Genomic DNA, 22,012 nt, shown 5'->3' with positions numbered 1-22,012 from the left:
ATGCTTCACTCGGGCTTTGCTGCGTCTATTTTAGGTTTGCATTTGCTTAATTCCAAGTCATTTGGTTTGAGAAATAATCTCCCAAGATATCAGAGAACTTGGGTCCATATGGGGCAACTGTCTAATATGCCTTGAGAAGCAGATTATTATTTTTTCTTCTTCTACATTTTAACATTTTGCTGTTCTGCACGAGGCAACCAGGCGCATCCAAATAAGGCAGCAAAACCAAATTGGAGTATGGTGGGAAAACATTCAATCATGATGTGATTAGCATCTACAGTATGAATCACTGCCGTTAGCCTCAAAACAGTTGACAGATAATAACATTCATAAGCATGCATTGTTAATCCTCTGCAAGGAACATGAGCCTCCAGTACAGTATATGTCTGTCCTGTACATATAATGTTAAGCTCTGATACACTGTTGTAAAGTTTTTGTTTTATTTTTGTCCATGGACACAACTAAAATGGACTCATCCACAAAATTGAAACACTCTCATATGAACAAAAACACGTTTCATCAAGTACACCGAGCAGCTAGTCTTGCACTGGATTTCATTTGACTGTATAAAATCCAGCGCAAGACCTGTGTCGAACATTTTGCCTGAAGCTCGCGCACTGGTCTACACGCAAAACCTAGAAGGCAGCAACAGCGCCGCACAGAAGAAGGTGCTCACGTTAATGAATGAGCCAACCTCTTAGTTACATATGTCATCTATAATTAATGACGTCCAACATGAAATCGCAGGCTACTCCCACGGCGTGAGTCACCACGGATGCAGTAAAGCAAGCAGGCCGTGAGATGGGTGAGCTAGTCGTGTGGGATGTTTCCTCAATCGGTTGCACTGACATCCCAATGCACTCGCAATCCTGTTTGACGGAAGGGGTGTCACCCAAGCCAATTTAATGCAATGAAAGAGTGTGTGTTGAATTGGGAAAAGCAAACACTTGTTACGCCATGGAATGACGTATGCGATTCCGTAAATCTAATAACAAATTACATTTCTCATCATCTGTTTCTCTAAGGCTTGATGGTGCGCTGTGTGTTTGCGTGTGTATGTTTGTGAGGGAGGGGCAGGGGTCACTACTTTTAGCTGAATGAAGATCCTCAACTCACCTTACCTTGGTTTGGCAAGAGTACAAAAGCTAATCGAGTATATATTTCATAAAGGTCTCGGTGAGGATAAGTACATAAAAACATTCTGTATATTGGTGAATCGAGAAATAATGAATATGTTTCTGTATTCGTATCTATTATATTCATATTTATTTCAGGCAGGGAAATATAGTGCACATTTTCCGCTTCTATTCTTAGTCCCTATACACTATACAGGAACAAGAGCTGGGATGCCGTTCACTTCAATCTGTATTCCAGAATGTAATTGTCGCTTCCTTGGTAATGGTTTCTATTCAAGTTAGTTTAAGTAAGGCTTCACATTTCACATCAAAAGGCCATCGCATCAGCCTCAATGAAGATGGAAGCAGGCAGCACAAATGATGAAAAAGGTTCATTTTAACGGAGGAGGAATCGCATGAAGTGCAGATGAGTTTTGTCTAATGGGCTAATACATCTCAAACCAATGGACCTTTAAAGGGCTGAGTGAGGCGGTATGCGTGCATCACACAGTCCACTACTGCTACCTCAACCCTCACATCCATCCTCACTTCTGAGATTGAGGCAGTCTGAGTGACCTTCGGAAAGGTGCCAAAGAAAAGCAAACAGCTCATTTATCCGACCATCAGCGCAAAGAGCAGATGTGGGCAGGCAGTGAGGCGAGCTGGCAGGAGGCCTTCGACATCAGGCTGCTGGCTTAGCGCTCAGACGTGGCGCCATGGGCTTTGCATGCAGGTGGGCCGCTTTAAACACAAGGCACACAAAGGAGTCCATTCTGGTTGGGGGGAGGGACAAGCTGCTAACAATAGAAAGCATCCAATGCAAATTGGGGTGGCGCGGTCGACATTTTTTAAACCAATTTGGACATATGTTCAATCAGTCCGTCTCAAACTGGGGTCTGCAAGCTGTAGCTTGGTGGACCAATGAAATATGCCTTATGATTAAAAAAAAAAGTGCATTCTTATGTATGGTAATAGTTGAGCCGATAAAACAAACAAAATAATTCCTATGATTGAGATGTATCATCACATAAACTTGACATTCTTGCATTGCAAGAATAAAGTAACAGTCATATTCATGGAGAATATCATATGACAAGAATGAAGTCGTAAATTATACAATGATTCTTTAATATAAATATAAATATTATTTTTTTTCCCCCAACCAATAATATTGACTCTCATAATATGACATTACGTGACAACTTTCAGTTTTCCTTTGGTATTTGGCTTGCACGAGATAATTTTGTTTCCGTGATTCCGTGAAAATTCTCTTCCTTACAGAAGGCTCTCATGTTTGGAAGAATACTTTCACAAAGAGGCGTTTTATGATAATATGGCAGAGTGAAAAAAACCTTGTATACCTGTCTGTGGGAAAACAAAAACAAGCCAAAAAAACAGTCCACGAAGGAGTCAAATCCTTTAAGTGCTCACAAATCTGAAGTCTCACAAGAATCGTTGGCATCTGGCATGATGGATGATGCATACAGCTGAGATGAGCTGTGAGCCATCCAGCTCTTAATTGCCGTCAAACAATTATGCGGTGCACTTATCTCAGCAACTGTGGAAAAATAAATTTGGAGGTCATCTGTATACAAGTGGTATGAGATACATAAGAATTTGTTGAGAGGGAGCATGTAGAGGGGAATAATGATGGGCTCTAAGATTGACCCTGGAGGAACACCTCATCAAAGGGGAACCTATTCTTTCCTATGGGTGCCAATAACCAACAAAAAATATGTAATTGACAGATTGGTTGGTTATAGTGATACGTTTCCCTCTTGCCATTACATGTAACCTACGCAAATCCAAACCTAATTACTAAATAAAGTTTCTTGGCCTATAAATTGGATACAATGAAGTTGAGTCTATCAATGATCCACAGAGAATCTCCACAAACCACATGAAATCCACTATCAGCTGCACTGCTGCTGCCTCAGCACTATAATTGTGTGTAAAGCTTTAAATCTATACCTTCTAAAGCTGTGAGCTAAAAGGTAGGTGCTTAGGACTCCCCCCACCTCCGCCTCCACCTCTAATAAACCACCAGGGAGCTTTTATAAAATAGAGTGAAGTGCAGTACAGCGTGGAGCATCCCTTTTCCAACTTCCGCTGGGAGCACTTGAAGCGCACACGGCTTAACTGCTAACATATAGTAACTCAACCTTTTAGCGAGGCATAGTAAATAACTGTACTTCACACAACCACTGTGTAGTCTTTACATTCTGTGCCATTTGTTTTGTACGAGAGCAAAGCACAAAGCAACAAAATAATTGTGTATATTATGATGCTGATTCTAAATTGTGAGACCTGTAATTTCTTTTTCACCACAGTTGATTCATATAAAATGAACGGTTCAACTGTCACCACCCGAGGTGCAAACCTTGCATGCTGCCTATGCATTTTTCTGGATTAGATAAAAAAAAATAATCCACACGGAATCATGTTTGGATCTCCCTCCATGATACAAGTTGGCTAGGGTGGCCACAGCAGTCTAACTTATCTTGGGAAAAAAACAAGCACCACCGATGTAATATTGAAAATGCAGATGATTTTTATGGAAGCAAAATGACTTATAAAATCATGTTGTGTAGATCAAAGTCATATGAAAACAAGTGGTGAGCCGTCATGGCCTGTAAGGCCTTCTCTGCTGGCCTAAAAATATCTGAATCACAGGCTAATGTCAATTATATTTTGTCCATGAATTGTTATGAAATAATTCCAAACTGTCTTTCAGCTCCCTTCATTACTTACTTCCACTGTTGCACTGCTTCCAGACATGTGTTTTCGTATTTAAGCATTTAAACTAATCACATTTCAGCCATCATTTGTTACCAGGGTCAGAAATCTACCTGTACACCTTCACAATCAGTTCTGCAGGCCCTGGAAAAATCTATGTCGATGAAGCCATTGCTTTAATCAATTAGAGTTTGAGTTGGCAAGCCAAGGCCTGATGGAAGGCGCTGGAAACGTCAACGAGTTTTAGTAAACTATGATTGGCTAGTCACTAGCCAATCATAGTATCACTAGCCGCTAGGTAATAAGAGCATACTAGCCAGGGCTAGCACACTGTGTCCGTAGCGAGCTGCATAGGCAAATATGTTGTGTTGATTTAATAGCAGTTTTGTCAACCTACAATGGCTTTAGGAGGAGAAGAAATGGATTTGGTTGGAGATTTACTGTTAAAGCCACTTTCAAGGCGGACCTTTCAAGAATAGATGGACATCATTAAGGTTGGACAGCTCCGAAGCTCGCAAAAATAGCAAATAATATTGCAATTTTATGAGGCTATTATGAATCCACACGTTCATAGTAAAAACTCAAACAGTTTAAAGAGAGTATTTTTTTTGTTTCTTCAAGTCACAAGTTATTTCCTTGCCAACGGCATCCTCTAGTGGATGTTAATAATATCACACCACACTCCCAGCTGATTGATTCAGACGTAGCATGACTGAAGGCCTAGAAGTGACATGCACGGCCTGACACTGATGAATACCAAGTCAAAGTCAAGTCCTTCATAAGTTTTAGCCAATGAAGTCACATGTCCTAAAATTGGCAATTCAAGTCTGCACACTAGCTCCACCTTCCTGCCAGCTGAGCGTGTAGCATTGACATGAGCATGATGAAAATTAGTAGCAGCTCATCTTTTTGGTGTCTCACTCTAATTCTCGCAGTTCTGTGAAAACAATGAAGGTCACACTAAGATGGGCCCAATTAAGACGAGGCCTCAAATGTTCTGCCTGTAGCCTTGTCTTTCGTGTGCGTTTGTAGACGTGGGACATGAAGGATTGCTTTTGCATGCTTTATACTCGACAGTGTTAAGAAAGAAAGCACATGGGAGTAGGCGACAGATGTCCCAACCCTACGATGACAGCGGAGTCCATCACTGAACCGCAGACCTCATTTCATTGAGCTGATGGGACTTTATTGTAAAAGCCACATAGGGAGAGTGATGCACACATCAGGGTATGATCTCCCTGCCTCGCACCAATCCATCACACTCAGCAATCTCGAAGCAACGTGAGCTCACATATGGATATAATGGGAGGCGAAGAGTGATTCTGACGGGAAAGGGTGGAAGATTTTAGCTATGTGCATTAAAGAGAGAGAGAACGGTAATCCTCCACATAGTCCTGTTTTGCTATTCCCGATTTCAACCATTCATGTTTTCTGTGCTTGCTCTGATGCACCCAAAAACACCACCAAAGTCCCATCTCAAGTGTTCAGGTAGGAAGTATGTTGACGTGATACTCTCTCAACTGAGAGAGAAGGTTGGTAAGTTGCAAAGGCACTAAATATATTAAAATAATATAACTAGAATTCAGGGGAAATTGCTTGACTTGGCAGGGAAATGCCTCGCTGCCAAATTTCACTTGTCGAAGAAAAGTCAGGTCCCTCATATCTCAAAACACCAGTGTATGTGTTTTTTGACTGGCATACAAATCTGGGTATGTTGGATGGGAACTCCCACCAAACACCATTGCTCCACTGTGTCCCCATAAACGGTGTCATAATTTGTCCCATTTTCCCATTTTGCAACGGATTTGTAAGCCAAATATCACGGAAGAAGACCAAGAGCTTGTTTAGGGTTCCAGAAAACCCCAATTGAGAGTTTTTATCAAGACACTAATTAGAGCTGAACACAAGGATGACATCGATGTGGTTCAACTCTATAAGGAAGTGGAAAATTTTAAAAATGCCCAAGTCGCACATAAACAGATGAACAAATATGTCTTTTGCATTTCTGATTATCCTTTCATGACACAGGGACAGTTAATAGAAGTGGTAAACCGTCCCTGTGGTTCATTTGGAAATTGCTAGAGGAAAAGAGAATTCTAATTGTGATCAGAAAGGACATTTTCTCCCTAAAAAAATGCTCATTATTCATGTTACCTTTTCAGCGACCTTTGTATTCAGCAGAGTCAATGGCGACGGGGGTGTTTCCTCATTTGGAAAGCAAGCGGTTGCACATCTTGCCCGACATTGACAAAACTATTTAAAGGCTATTTCAATGGAAATAAGCCTTTCAAAATGCAATTTTCTTGTGAATGTCATCAAAGGCAAAAACAAAGTCTGCCCAAACAACTTGGAGCTTCCACCAAGTAACAGCAGGTGCAGCTCGGCATTGCGCTTGCGTATCACTTGGCTGAAGACTTGGCAGTGCAGTTGCTTCTATTGGCAGGACATTTTAACTGGCCACCAGCCTTACAAATCTTGCTCTTGAGATCTATTTGGAATATTGGACGAAGAGCAACAAGCAATCAAATTTGCTGTAAAACATATTTCATTGCTGTTCATCGTAAAAAAGGCATGGAAGATGGCAGACAAAACCCTCATAGTTTTGAATTAAATGCCAACTTCTTTCATTGTGTTGTTTATTTCACAAAGTACCATATTTTCTGGACTACAAGGTGCTTCGGAGTAAAAGGCACACTTTCAATGAATCGTTTAAAATCATTTTCATGTATAAGGCGCGCCTCATTATAAGCGCACAGAAGAGATGCTACAAGAGTGGCTGCAGTTGCACTATGTATCCACTAGGTATAAAGTAATACATTACATTACAATACAATACAATAGAGCTTTATGTCAAGCTTCACACCTGCTCGGGGCTTGACAGAACATTTAAAAGACAAAGTTCAAGAAATCACATCTATTGATCCTTACGTAGCTTCCTCAGGATGTAGCATGACACAAATTGCATAAAAATACAGAGTTCAATCCTTTGAAACCCATTACAACTGGTCACAACCACAGACATGAAACACATAAATACAAATGACAATAGAAAACAATAAATGAAAGAAGTTATGAAGTGTTAGGGTTGTTGTTTTTATTTATCATACATTTGCTTATGATACATTGATTATGCTTGCAATGAAGAATGCTTATGCTTATAATAAAAATGCTCATACATGTAATCATACATGTAAGCACACATTCACCTTTCTTCTTCAACTTTCAAGTTCCCACTTAATCATTCAACTAACTATACATTCAATGTTGGTGTGAAGTTCTTAATGTGTGTTGTGAAGAAGGTACCATTTAGGAAGGAATGGAGGGGAAACTTGGTGGGATGCCACAACAACTTTGAAATGAGTATAAGAATTTCTTGCTTACAAGAAACTATCTACCAAGGCCAGTCACTGTAATAAAAGGGAAGGGAGCAGAAAGATAGTTTAGAATAGGTGAGAATGCTGTACCCTGTACTCAAAAAATCAACAAAGAGACGTCTTCCCTCCTTTTTGTGTGAGTTTCAATTATTTCTTAATTTCTACTCTCACAGAAGATTCAACAAGAAGGCACCATGGGCTCACATCCACCATGGGGTAAATTATGCTTAGAAATCTTGCTCATCTTCTTATTTCGTTTAGTCAATGGTTAATGGTGCTTTTGAGGTTATCTTTGTTTCATAATGGCTGCACAGGGCTCACAAAATATTTTTTTATTTGAGTGTTTGTTGGTGAATGCAGATGTTAATTGGTGACTTTGTATTTGTTTCCATTATTTCCGACGGGAAGAATGGGAATGGGTTCAAAATTGGAGATTACAAAATATTCATATTTTGCCCTCGAGTGAACCCACTCACCGTAAGCCTAATTGCATCCCAAGTAGTTTTTCAATGCAAAATGAATCATTTATTTCGCATTGGATATGCCAAGGAGACAAGTCTATCATGTTTACGGATTGCATTGCTGCTCTTCATCGGCTATCCAACAAACTCAGTGAGGTGGAAAGGGCATTGTTGTCGTTGAAATTCTGAAAGCGAAGGTTGTGTAACATCCGTTAAAGGGTAGCAGAGGCTACCTTTGAGTTACTGCCGTCACCTGCGAGACATTAAGGTTTACAGCCGAACCAAATCCACCGTCTATGTATTGAATGTGAGTCAGCACTTTGCTTCTGACTTTGACAGACAAGTTAATTGACCTAACGGGCAAAATTTTTCGATTGTCTCTCACTGGCAGTGAAGGACACACAAACACAAAGACATCCTTTTTTTTTTTTATCTTTGATTCATTCCGGGGGCATTTAAAGGACAACCGACGTATCCGGACAAGTTGTGTCCGTAATTTGTAAAATGGCTTCAAATGACTTCTACTGAGCGTATTTTACAAAGATTCCACCGCATATAGCTATATTTTACGTTTTCAGGAAGGAATATTCTGGAAGTCTTGTTTTTGAGTTGGTGACGAATCCGTACGTGACGTCACTGAAGGAACGCCCCTGACCGAAAAAAAGACACATTGTAGCAGTCCTTCCATCACGTCAGTGTATTTTGCTGTACTTTTTTGGTCTGAAAACCTTGTGTTGCACCAAAAAGCCGCCAGAAGAGGGCGACCAAGCTCCATGGAAGGAATTTATCAGCCTGTGGAAACGGGCTGATTAATTCCTCAGAGGAGCTTGGATGCCATTTCCTGCCTCTTTTTGGGTGATACATTTCCCCCCAATGTTGCCTCAAAATGGCACGGAATAAATTATTTAATCAATTGCAAACATGTATGCTTTCCTCTTCAGAACTATTTGAATCATATTCATAACTGAATGTGTAACAAGAAAGCATATTCTCCGAATCTGAAGCCATTGTTTTGATTCTCCAGCAATGCAAGACGTCTTGGCGTGACGTCACGGACTGGGGGCGGGACTTTCTGCAAATGCCCAATTCGCAGCTCAATTTTTTTGCAGATTTTGGACACTTTAAGTCATTTTTATTGGTGTTTTGCATTTGACTAAAAATATCATACTGCATGTTTTGGGTATTTTATATGCTATAAAACGTTTTTCTGATGTCAGTTAGGAAACAAAAAACTGATGTCGGTTGTCCTTTAAGGTTGATGTATGCTGGCGCAGTTAATGAAAAGCTTGGTTTGGCTGTATTGAATTTACATTTATATAACTGTTTTTCAACCTCTGATCCTAAACATGGAAATAATGTTTTTATGAGTCAGAAATTCCAACAAAGCAGAAATCAATTAAAACTAAAGCAAGCAAATGCAATGGGATGTGAACTTTAGCATGAGCAGGACTTGTACAGAAGTGATATTCTTCTAGTCTCCATATTCGTTTCCTTTCCACATATTATTGCATTTTTCAACAAGGGTGTGTTTACACCTGGTTGGCGAATCGATGGCTTTCTCCGGTCCAAATGAGTTTACGGTTTGTAAACAATGTCGATGTGCCTCCATAGCTTGGGTCATGGCCGCTTAATAAAAAAAAAAAAAAGCAAGTCATTTTCAATCTCTTCTTTACCCCCGTAAAAGAATAGAAATGGAAAGGTTAGATATAAAGTGACAAATAATAAATTACACACCAAGTGTATCATTTTTTTTTATTACGGGAATTTTTAAAAGATCTGAAGAGTCCACCAGCAAAGAGGTGAGTGCACTACAAATGCACCACTTTGTCAAAACACAAGACACTAACTGCCAAGACGCTAACCCTAAGGCATATCCATTAAGTCAGGAGAAAAATTGTGTTTACACGTGACCTTTCACTTTTTGATGAACTCACTTTGTTAGTGTTCTGGTAATTTGAAGGTAAAGTAGTTTGACATTGTTTATTTTTGTACTGAAAATTTGACATTTGATCATGTATTCTCTTTTGACCTATCGAAAAATACAATCACGCATTTACAAAACTGTGAAAGGAGTGCTCACATTTGTGAAATGGTGAAAGTGTGTTTAAAATTGTTGATTTGCTTTGTTTACATCTGTCCAACGACACACAAGTTCCTTTCGAATGAAAACAAAAATGATGCTAGTGTGACGCACTTATGAAAATGATGCATAGCCCAACTGTGCGAAAATAGTCATATAATATTGCAGTTGGTGATTTACCCTTTCAAGGAGGCCGGCCCGGTAGTCGTGTGGTTAGCACAGCGACTTCACAGTGCAGAGGTCGCCGGTTCACGTCCCGGTCCGGCCTGCCTGTGCGGACTTTGCATGTTCTCCCGCGTGGGTTTTCTCCGGGTCCTCCGGTTTCCTCCCATATTCCAAAAACATGCATGGCAGGCTGATTGAACACTCCAAATTGTCCTTAGGTGTGAGTGGGAGAGTGACTGTTTCTCTCTGTGTGCCCTGCGATTGGCTAGCAACCAATTCAGGGTGTCCCCCGCCTCATGCCCGAAGATAGCTGGGATAGACTCCAGCACCCCCCGCAACCCTAGTGAGGAATAAGCGGTCCGGAAAATGGATGGTTGGATACCCTTTCAGGGAGAACAGATACTACAGTGGACATCTTATCTTTTTATCAGGTTACAGAGTGCATCAAAGGATGAATTAGTCCTCATGTTATTGTTTTTTCACATGAGATGGGAAGACAGGGAAAAAGAGCAGTCTTAATTAACATGAACGAATCAACTCAGTAGTATTTTCATATCCCGTGGAGTTACTTCAAAACATGTTCAGTCACCGAATCACACCAAGAAAGAAGCACAGTGCCCCCCAACAAAGAAAAAAAACAGCTGAAAGATACCGGACAGCTGAATAGGAATACAAAGTACAGTAAAGTCTCGTTATATCGATATCGGATATATCGATAGTCCCGGTTATATCGATATTATTTCTATGCACGCACTGAGAAAATTACATGCAAACAGGGTCGGATATATCGATAGTCCCGGTTATATCGATATTTTTTCGGACTCCCTTGAATATCGATATAACAAGACTTTACTGTATAACTCCAAGTCCTCATCCGTTGTCTGCCCCTAATCACTGCTTGACATTCATTAATTCAGCACACAAAATAGTTACCATGTGTCATTATTTATTTAGAGTATTTAATAGTCAAAACGCTTCCTTTGAATAATACATTTAGTGTGTGTGTGTGTGCGTGTGCGTGTGTGTGTGTGTGTGTGTATGTGTGTGTGTGTGTGTGTGTGTGTGTGTGTGTGTGTGTGTGTGTGTGTGTGTGTGTGTGTGTGTGTGTGTGTGTGTGTGTGTGTGTGTGTGTGTGTGTGTGTGTGTGTGTGTGTGTGTGTGTGTGCGTGTGCGTGTGCGTGTCTGCGTGTGTTTGTATGACTAGTCTTGTGAGGACTACTAAAATTTTATATCATACATAGTGAGGACATTTTTGACAAGTGAGGACCTTTTGGTCCTCACAAGTTTTTCATTCTAAAGGCTTCTAGATGGTCTATATATGCACCTGTTACAGTTTCAGAGAGGTCCTCTCAAATTCACCCAAAATTATTTTTTTGTGTGTATTTTCATTTCATTGGATACAAACACTTTTTACTCACTATGTGTTTATATGTGTGTGTGTGCGGTTAATGAGAGAAAAAAGTTCATACCACAAAAAGTAAAATGATATTTGAACCAAATTCACGGCAGAGATGAGGACTTTGAATGTACCCATTCGGAAACCTCACTCCTGTTGTTATTTCAGTTTCAACTTCTTTGTTTTGAAAGAAGTTGACGTGGGAAATGGGGTGACATTTAGTGTTCAAATGTAACACTACTTCTTCGCTAAACTTATCAGCAACGGTAGTCCTCACTCCTTATCTGGAGTTATTCGGACCTCACAAAATCTTTGAAACAAGAATGTGTGTGTGTGTTTGTGTTTGTGTGTGTGTGTGTGTGTGTGTGTGTGTGTGTGTGTGTGTGTGTGTGTGTGTGTGTGTGTGTGTGTGTGTGTGTGTGTGTGTGTGTGTGTGTGTGTGTGTGTGTGTGTGTGCGTGTGCGTGTCTGCGTGTGTTTGTATGACTAGTCTTGTATTTTATATCATACATAGTGAGGACATTTTTGACAAGTGAGGACCTTTTGGTCCTCACAAGTTTTTCATTCTAAAGGCTTCTAGATGGTCTATATATGCACCTGTTACAGTTTCAGAGAGGTCCTCTCAAATTCACCCAAAATTATTTTTTGGTGTGTATTTTCATTTCATTGGATACAAACACTTTTTACTCACTGTGTTTATATGTGTGTGTGTGTGCGGTTAATGAGAGAAAAAAGTTCATACCACAAAAAGTAAAATGATATTTGAACCAAATTCACGGCAGGGATGAGGACTTTGAATGTACCCATTCGGAAACCTCACTCCTGCTGTTATTTCAGTTTCAAGTCCACTTTTTACTTCTTTGTTTTGAAAGAAGTTGACGTGGGAAATGGGGTGACATTTAGTGTTCAAATGTAACACTACTTCTTCGCTAAACTTATCAGCAACGGTAGTCCTCACTCCTTATCTGGAGTTATTCGGACCTCACAAAATCATTGAAACAAGAAGGTGTGTGTGTGTTTGTGTTTGTGTGTGTGTGTGTGTGTGTGTGTGTGTGTGTGTGTGTGTGTGTGTGTGTGTGTGTGTGTGTGTGTGTGTGTGTGTGTGTGCGCGCTCGCGCGTGTAGGGGGCTCGCTAGATGAATATTCACATGCTGTAAAGGATGGAGGTGGGCAGGATATTAGGCTCAGCTGTACCATTCATTCACTCGGCTCTTTTGGCGACGGCGGAATCAATATGGCTCGAGCCATGCGTGTACCGCGCCATTGCGTCTCCCTCTACTGGGAGGGCTGAACACTGAGCTGTCAATCAATCTGATGGATAGCCAGCGTCGTTTTAATTACGCCAATAAGATAGCCGCGAAGTGATGTGTGGGGGGGATATTTAGCATTCAAGATAGGCAATCCTCATCAGCAATTCCTGTTTAACATAATAATAATAATAATAATAATAATAATAATAATAATAATAATAATAATAATAATAATGATGATGATGATGATGATGATAATACATTGCATTTGTAGGCACGTTTCAAAACACTCTCGGTCACTTTACAGTCACAGGACAAGTTTTTCTATCATAAATGAGGTTGCAATTTGGTTGGGAGTTTATACTTTTAATTATGGGAAGCTTTTCTTATGTTTGTATTGTAATTTACACATTGATGATGTGAAACAATGCAAACTTTACAAAAACACATTTTCTTTAATACTGTGTACATATTGAGGTTTTCTCTCAGTATTGCTGCATTATTTATGTGTGGCCATCCACCTGGGATAATTTCACTGTCTTGATAAAAAAATTAAAGAACAATAACTTGTATATAATTTCATTTAGCGATTCAACCTGAACATGTCAATCTTTTCAAACCAGGTTGTAATTTGTCATGATTTCTTGCTAGATTTGAGAACGTGTCAAATTTTGTCTGTGACTTATTTAATGATGAAAAGATTGCATTGTATTTGTGTGCCAATCAACCTGAAGATCATGTCAGAAATGTAAGTACATCATGAACATCTTATGTGTGAAAATTGATGATGCATATACAGTATAATTAACGTTTGCTTGTTAGTGCTCTTGTTCCACTGATGTATTTGGAACTTGGTCATTTATTACTCGCAATTGTCACTGCAACACCAAGATATCTGCTGTGAGGTCTTCCATAATGTAAACAGGTCTACAATGTCACATATTGGTCGAGTTAATTCATCTTAAGCTTTGGTCAAAATAATAATAATAATATATTTCATTTTAAGCGCCTTTCAAAGCTCTCAAGGACACTTTGCAGTCACAGACAAGCATAGGTACTATAATAAATAAAATACAATCACAAATAGAATACAATAAATAAAATACAATTATAAATAGAAATGAGAGAAGGAGCTACACAGAAAACGCAATTTTAAATAGGTGGGTTTTGAGATGGGATTTGAAGGTGGGAAGAGAATCGATGTTACGAATGTTGGAAGTGAGTTCCAGAGTTTGAGGGCAGAGCCGCTGAAAGCTCTGTCCACCATTGTGCTGAGACGGGCAGGGGGGGTCACACAGAGGTGAAGGGAGGAAGAGGATCTGAGGGAATGAAAGGGAATAGAAATTTGAAGAAGGTCAAATAGGTATGGGGGGACAAGGTTATGGATAGCTTTATGTATTAAGAAGTACAGTAAGACCTCAACTTACGAACTTAATTGGTTCCCAGACATAGTGTGTAAGGCGAAAAGTGTGTATCTCAAATAAAAATTCCCATAGGAAACCATTAAAATGGGAATAATCCGTTCCCGGGTTTCGATAAAATGTAGTAACTAAATAAGCCTTAAAACTACACACAAATACCTTATTCTATGTATAATAAATGTGATATTGTATTGTAATGAAGGAAATACACTGCATTGTATCATAAAGTCACAAAGAGAGGCACATTACATGAGGACTGTAATTAAAGAAATAAACTGTGTGTAAAATAAAGTTTATTTCAACTTCTTCGATTGCTCGAGACCGTCGCTTTGAGAGCACGGAAACACCTTTTGCAACAGACGCACCTTTGATGGCTTCTGTGTTCCGGAGAATGTGAGCAATGGTTGACTTAGCATAGCCGTGCTCGGACACTAAATCACACAAACGCACCCCTCGTTCGTGTTTTTCAATTATCTCCTTCTCAGCGACGGTGATTTTATTTTGTGTCTTCCTGGGCTGAACACGAGCCTGTGGTGGGGTTTTTTTCGGTCCCATCATAGTAAAATTATCAGCAAAAAGCTTGACGTGCATTCAATGAGAGGGGGTGTGCAAAGTAGCGTCGGCTGGAGCGCTGTTCGATCATGTGCTTCCGCCGAAGATCACTCCGCCAGCCGTGGTGGGTGTGTATTATGAAAATACAGCTTATTATACGGTTTAATTTTCATAAATTAGAGGTTCTTAAGAAGAAAAGTTTGTAAGATAAGGTGTTTGTAGGTTGAGGTCTCACTGTATTTTAAAGTTGATTCTATATTTGACCGGGAGCCAGTGGAGCGCTTGGAGGACGGGGGCGATGTGGTGAAAATTGTTACATTAACATACTGTATTCCCATTGCAAACGAAAAAAAATCTGTTCAATTGCCACAATTACCTGTGACTCAAGTGTAAAATCGAATCCCCCTTGTCTGTGTCTGGATTGTGCTTCGCTCAGCCAGGCAGAATGTGGCAACATTGAAGAAAAAGGTGACAGCCACAACCCCAAGAGAAGAGTAAATCACAATGCTACACAGACTCAAGAAGAGGACGGAAAGGCAGGAAGAACAAGTCCTCTTGAGGTATTGCGATGACACTCAAATCAGCGATTACTCATCCGGAAAATATAAAAACGTTGGGCACTGGATGGCACAAAGGAACAAATCTCGGGAAAACAATGACATAAAGAACAGAGCTTGTGATCCGCAACATGAATTGTAACGCGAACAACTACATAATGCATGAGGGCCGAAGAAGCAAGATGCAATGATAGCAATAGGTCCCCCACACACATGGTTGCTCAAGCGGACACAATTCAAATGAAGTCCTGAGCAATGAGCCAGTTGATCTAGAGGAGAAACAGGCTTTGGTCATGAAGAAGGTCACCGGGCAAGTTTTCAAAAAAAGTCACAACCCGGATAGAATGGAAGGAATTTGTCTTCAGTAGCAAAAAAAAAATGTCCAATGTTTATATTATTTAACGAAAAGAATGAACATGACCAACATGACATGGTCGACAAAATAAGTTTGTGTGGACAGCTTTTTTTTTTTTTTTTTTTTTTTTTTTTTTTTTTGGGGGGGGGGGGGTTATCCCAAACTGCATAGAACCAGTCAGTCCATAAAATGGTTTAAGATAGAAATGAAAATGAAAGGTCATTTCTGTTTGCGTGTATGTGTGTTTGTACGACTATACTAGTGAGAACCACAATGATCTTACGTAGTGAGGACATTTTTGACAAGTGAGGACTTTTCTTTCATATGTGTGTGTGTGTGCGTGTGTTTGTGTGTAATTGTGTGTGTGCGTGTGCGTGCGTGTGTGTGTGTGTGTGTGTGTGTGTGTGTGTGTGTGCGTGTGCGTGTGCGCGTGTGTGTGTGTGTGAGTGCGTCCGTGTGTGTGTGGGGGGGGTGCGTGCGTGTGTGTGTGTTTGATCACAGAGTTTGAGTACTCTGCTATATTTTAATGATGAGTTGAGGACACTTGGGGTGTGTTATAGAGCTACTGAAACAGGCAGAGAGAAAAATAAACAGCTGTGGCATAATTTTTATGTTTGCGATTGTATCGTTATTGAAAACAAAATGTTACGCCTGTGACAATAACCGCAGGACCCGAGGTTAGATTTCGATCCCTCTGCGCATCTGCAGTAAACAATGCAATCAGAGAGTCAACATGAAAACATTTTGGAAGTTTCGGGGTCTTCGATGGTGTAGGTGAGATGGAGCCAGTCAGGCTGATTTTAGGCAAGAAACAGCATGCGCACATGACCGGTCTCCAAACAAAAAAAAGAGGGCAAAGATAGGCACGCAAACGTTCACTCTCACATTTACAGCTTCATGAAGCTGGCATTAATGTTCTCAGAAGGTGGAAGGATGCATGCAGACTCAGCGCCACACCTGAGGGGCTGGAGCCGAGATTCAAACATTGAACCTCAGAACTGTGAGCAGGACATGCGAACTACAAGCACAACATACCCCACTTTGTAAATTCAGCAATGTACAGTATGACAAATGTGTAATAAGGGCAAACATTGTTCCATTCTGTCACTAAGTCATTTTCAGGCACGTTCAAAATAAGAGTCTCCCAAGTGGTTGGTGTTCACGTACTTAGTGAAATTAATTGAAAAAAGTTTCACAGCCAATATCACACAATATGGACTAGATTAGGGTTTACAAATCTATGGTGTAACTGCTGAAAAGTGTACCGAACTATCCCACTTGTTGAATAAATAGCACATAGATCAAAAGCTTTTTGGTAGAAAAAAAATAAACATGTTCAAAACATCCCATCATCCCTCAATGATGATGATGATGATGATGTCCCTGATCCACTGGTGAAGAGACGCTTTGATCCTCTCCTCTTTCATGTGGAACTGCTTTGTGTAACAAAGAGGGTACAGAAAGTGCTTCAGAATGAATGAATCTCTGTGTTTTTGTGTTATCATGTTATTTGTTTTTTGTTATTTGTTTTTTGTTTTTTGTTCTTTTGCCTTCAAGACGGCGCCGCGAGAGTGGCTGCCTTTCCAGCAGCTCATGTATTTTGTTTTTCTACTTTCATTCCTTTCATAACTTTGCTGCTGTGAAATGTAAATTTCTCCACTGCGAGACTAATAAAGGCAAATCCAATCCAATCCAATCCAATGCTGAGTGTGAAAGGAATACACATCACATGTCTAAGATTGAGAGTGATAATGTGTCAAAACAACTTTTCTGAATAGCTCTTCTCACCTGCCAAATAATACCAACAAACAGACATCGCACCCGAGGCAACCAAAATGAAACAAATCCACCGCAAGTAATATCAACTTTCAATGTGCTAAATGAGCACAGCAGTTCAAATTTGGCCTAATTTGAATGATTGAATAAGAAGGGAAATACAAAAGCAGGAGAGTGAAATTGTTACTTTCATCCTCATTTTTTTTCATTCAATATTGAGAACTGGGGAAGACCTGATGAATAAAAAATGCACACCTATGAATGAGCTGGGTGTTGACGTTAGAGGATAATGAAAACATCTGATTTTGAAAAGTGACTTTCTACCTTGTCATGAATGATCTGAACAGTTAAAGTTAGATAAGTGGAGGAATGTGTTGTTGGGGTATTGCAATGTTGAAGTTTTAGATGGACTAAAAAGTGTCATAGTAACAAGAAAAAAAACAATTGGTGTAGAATAACGCAAACAAGTGATTTTTACCCAATAATTCTACGTACAATAGTGCATCCTGAATTGTGTGTGTATATATATATATATATATATATATATATATATATATATATATATATATATATATATATATATATATATATATATATATATATATATATATATATAGTTAAAATATACATTTTTTTTATTTTTTTATTTTTTCTCATCTCCAAGTGCAGCCAAAAGTCATCAATTTCCCAGCATTCGAGGCAAACTCACCTTCCAGCAGAGGTGAGGTCCAGTCCAGAGAAATGTGATGCGATGCTCGCGCAGCCTTCCTGGAGCTTGAGGATTTGATGCAAGTGGTAGAGAGCCACAGGGAATCCAAAAAAAGTCTCTCAAAATATGTGGAGAAAATAAAACACTGGAATATTCGCTGTATGTCTTTATCCGTGAAAGAGAAGCGACATCCGTGGGTGACTTCTGGGTGAAAAGGGGAAAAAGAGAAAGAGGAGTAAGCGGACGGTGATGATGAGTAGCACCAGAGCGATGCTCACCTCTCCGGCAGCTGAGCGCAACTGAACAAAAGAGCGAGCTGCAGTATTCTAATGAGTGTTCGTGGCAGCAGGAAGAGGAGGAGCAGGCTGAGGAGACGGCGCGGCGTAGGGGTTCTTACAAGAAAAGGGAGGAGGGGGTTAGAGATCATAAGTTACTGCATGAAAGCCCGAATCATACAATGTGGCCAATTCTTACATATTCTGTTATCTCTTTTTCTCATTCAATTTGTTTGCCTGCTGTAATTTCGTGCCCAAGTTTAATTTGTTCCATGGCCACACTCATAATACAAAACGTCTGAATCTCAAATCATTTTTTTCCAATTGGAATAAATGCAAATACTGTACCATTAATTTGTTCCCACTCAAATTTTTGGGTTTGAATCAAAATTAAAAAACTCAACAGTCAGCACTTTTATTGCACATGACATAAAAATTGTACAGTAACAACCAAATTTAACATGTGAATAAAAACAAAAACTGTTGTCACGTTTGTAAAAAATGTGACTTGACAATAGCATCCTAATAAAATTGTATCCCTTTAATTTGATTTAAAATAAATGAATAAATCAATGAATAAATAAATAAATTATTATTATTATTATTAGTAGTAGTAGTAGTAGTGGTAGTGGTAGTAGTGGTGGTGGTAGTAGTAGTCTTTTCCTTTCGGCTTTTCCCCTCAGGGGTCGCCACAGCGAATCAATGTCCTCCATCTATCCCGGTTTTGTGCATCCTCTTCTCTCACACCAGCTACCTTCATATCCTCTTTGACCACATCCATAAACCTCCTCTTCGGTCTTCCTCTCGGTCTCCTGCCTGGCAGTTCAAGACTCATCATCCTTCTCCCGATATAGTCGCTCTCTCTCCTCAGAACATGTCCAAACCATCTCAGTCTGGCTTCTCTGACTTTCTGTCAAAATCCTCGAACATAAGTTGTCCCTCTAATGTACTCATTCCTGATCCTATCCAACCTGGTCACTCCCAAAGAAAACCTCAACATCTTCAGCTCTGCTACCTCCAGCTCTGCTTCCTGTCTTTTCTTCAGTGGCACTGTCTCCAGTCCAAACATCATGGCTGGTCTCACCACTGTTTTATGCACTTTTCCTTTCATCCTAGCTGAAACCCTTCTATCACACATCACACCTGACATTTTTCTCCAGCCGCTCCAGCCTGCCTGGACACACTTCTTTACCTCTTTTCCACACTCTCCATTGCTCTGGACAGTTGACCCCAAGTACTTAAAATCCTCCACCTTCTTTATCTGTTCTCCCTGTAGCATCACTCTTGCACTTGGATCCCTCTCATTCACACACATATATTCCGTCTTGCTGCGACTGATCTTCATTCCTCTCCTTTCCAGGGCATATCTCCACATCTCTAGTTTCTCCGCCACCTGTTTTCTGTTCTCGCTACAGATCACAATGTCATCTGCAAACATCATGGTCCAAGGAGATTCTTGTCTAACATCGTCTGTCAGCCTGTCCATCACCATAGCAAACAAGAAGGGGCTCAGAGCTGACCCCTGGTGGAGTCCCACCTCCACCTTGAATTCGTCAGTCACACCGACAGCACACCTCACAACTGTCTTACAGTCATGATACATGTCTTGCACCGCTCTGACATACTTTTCCGTCACTCCAGACTTCCTCATGCAATGCCACAGCTCTTCTCTGGGCACCCTGTCATACGCTTTCTCCAGATCTACAAAGACACAATGCAATTCTTTCTGACCTTCTCTGTACTTCTCTATCAGCATTCTTAAAGAAAACACTGCATCTGTCGTACTCTTTTTTTGGCATGAAGCCATACTGCCGCTCACAAATGTTCACTTTTGCTCTTAGTCTAGCTTCAAGTACTCTTTCCCAGAGTTTCATTGTATGGCTCATCAACTTGAAAGTATTCACAATAGCCATTTCGATTCTCTTAGCAAAGTCAACCACCATATGTCCTTCAGCGTTCCTCATCTGGAGTCCAAACCTGCCCGTCACCTCCTCATCATCTTTGTTTCCTGCGCCAACGTGTCCATTGAAGTCTCCACTAATTACAACCCTCTCACTTCTCGGGATGTTCTGTATGACTTCATCAAAGTCCAACCAAAATTTCTCCTTCTCCGCCAGCTCACATCCTACTTGTGGGGCATACCCATAAACAACATTGAACATCACGCTTTCAATTTTTAGCTTCATCATTCTATCTGATACTCTTTTTACTTCTAAGACATTCCTAACAAACTCCTCTTTTAAGATAACCCCAACTCCATTTCTCTTTCTGTCTTCACCATAATAGAACAACTTCAACCCTGACCCTAAGCTTCTAGCCTTGCTCCCTTTCCACCTGGTCTCCTGGACACACAGTATGTCTACCTTCCTTCTCTGCATCATGTCAACCAGCTCTCGACCCTTACCTGTCATTGTTCCTACATTCAAAGTTCCTACTCTTAGTTCTATACTCTTGGGGTTCCATTTCTCTCTTTTCCTCCAGGCACACCTCCCTCCTCTCCTTCTTCGACCAACATGCAGTAGTCAATTTTCCACTTGCACCCTGAAGGTCAACAGTACCAATGGCAGCCGTTGTGAACCCAGGCCTCGACCGATCAGGTATGGCATTCAGAGGTTTGATTCGCATATTTGTTTTGGCAAAAAAAATAACGTCAGATGCCCTTCCTGACACAACCCTCTGTATTTATCTGGGCTTGGGACCGGCACAATAAGACACTGGCTTGTGCCCCCTTGTAGCTACATTGGTGGTAGTAGTAGTAGAAGCTTTCAATATTGCTAACTTTCCATCCAAACGTCCAAACTGTTGGCAACAAAAGTTAGTCAAGGCATAAGTGAAAATGTCCACCACTTTCTGTTCTCTGTATCTTGTCTGGAACTCTATAAATATGACATTCATTTTTGTCCGAGTTTTTATGCTTGTGATTGCGCCTCATTGGGTCATATCCTGTTCTGTCAAGGCACTTTGAAAATGTGTTGTTAAAGCTGCTTCGGAAACAAACTCAACTATTGTTGTTTTTTTTATGTATTATTAGTTTCATTATTATTATTATTGTCAGTGGTAGTAGGAGTAATGAATATTCAGGCACTCAGTAAACATATGTACCAAAGACTTGTTTCTCGTTAAAATGGATAGAGAGAGAAGAGCGCTACAGTTAAAAGATCTGGCAGAATTGGTGTTGTCATACATACAGAACAAGGAGGCGCTTTGGAGCGTAGAAAGTATAATGATCCCCCAGGAGGGCAAGCGTGCATGGATGCAGGCAGGGGGTGGCTTGTGTTTCTCTCCCTTCAAGGAGATTTTGCTTTTATTGCAATATATCTTTTGCGAACAAAACGCTCTCGTTGTGGATGTTGCTCAGGCTCGCTTCAACATGGTCGCGGTGAGTCAAGCATTGGGAGCTGTCCCTGGTGCTGACCGAGTGAACCCAAATAATTGGTCAGTGAAAATGTTTTAAGGGGATGATGAAAAGTCATACACATTTAAATACATTGAGCCAAGATCATTTGAATGAATGAATTGTTTAATATTCAATGTTAAGACCATGAAACTATGTTTTAAAGCTTCGCCTTCATGTGTTCACTCTTGTGTGAAATGACCCAAACCACCAAACAATAGGGGAAATGCTAAATGTAATCCAAACATTTGAACAAACATCTCTATTGAGCCCATGGCATCCCAGCTTGTTTTGTTTATTTTGTTTAGTTGGTACATGACCGTGTTAAATGCATATTTGATGTAGCGGCTGGAGATTTTCCAACCCCACGTGATGCTTGGAAACAACCTTTGGCGGA

At 40.3% G+C, this 22,012-nt stretch overlaps 1 protein-coding gene across 2 annotated transcripts in view; it reads right to left on the bottom strand.

Moving 5' to 3' along the window:
* The window catches only part of ncanb (neurocan b), a 138,434-nt gene extending 120,208 nt beyond the window's left edge, over positions 1–18,226 (bottom strand). For both annotated transcript variants that reach the window (XM_089001105.1, XM_089001106.1), the window contains exon 1: positions 17,947–18,226. The gene's annotated coding sequence lies outside the window, so the exon portion shown is untranslated. The remainder of the gene's footprint in view (positions 1–17,946) is intronic.
* Positions 18,227–22,012: the final 3,786 nt, after the last annotated feature.

The sequence above is a fragment of the Hippocampus bargibanti genome, linkage group LG07 (genome assembly GCF_051943395.1).
Source record: "Hippocampus bargibanti isolate YZ-2025 linkage group LG07, ASM5194339v1, whole genome shotgun sequence".
Lineage (NCBI taxonomy): Eukaryota > Metazoa > Chordata > Actinopteri > Syngnathiformes > Syngnathidae > Hippocampus > Hippocampus bargibanti.
Note: the sequence above shows the minus strand (reverse complement) of the source record. Positions and strands in the feature narration are given on the sequence as shown.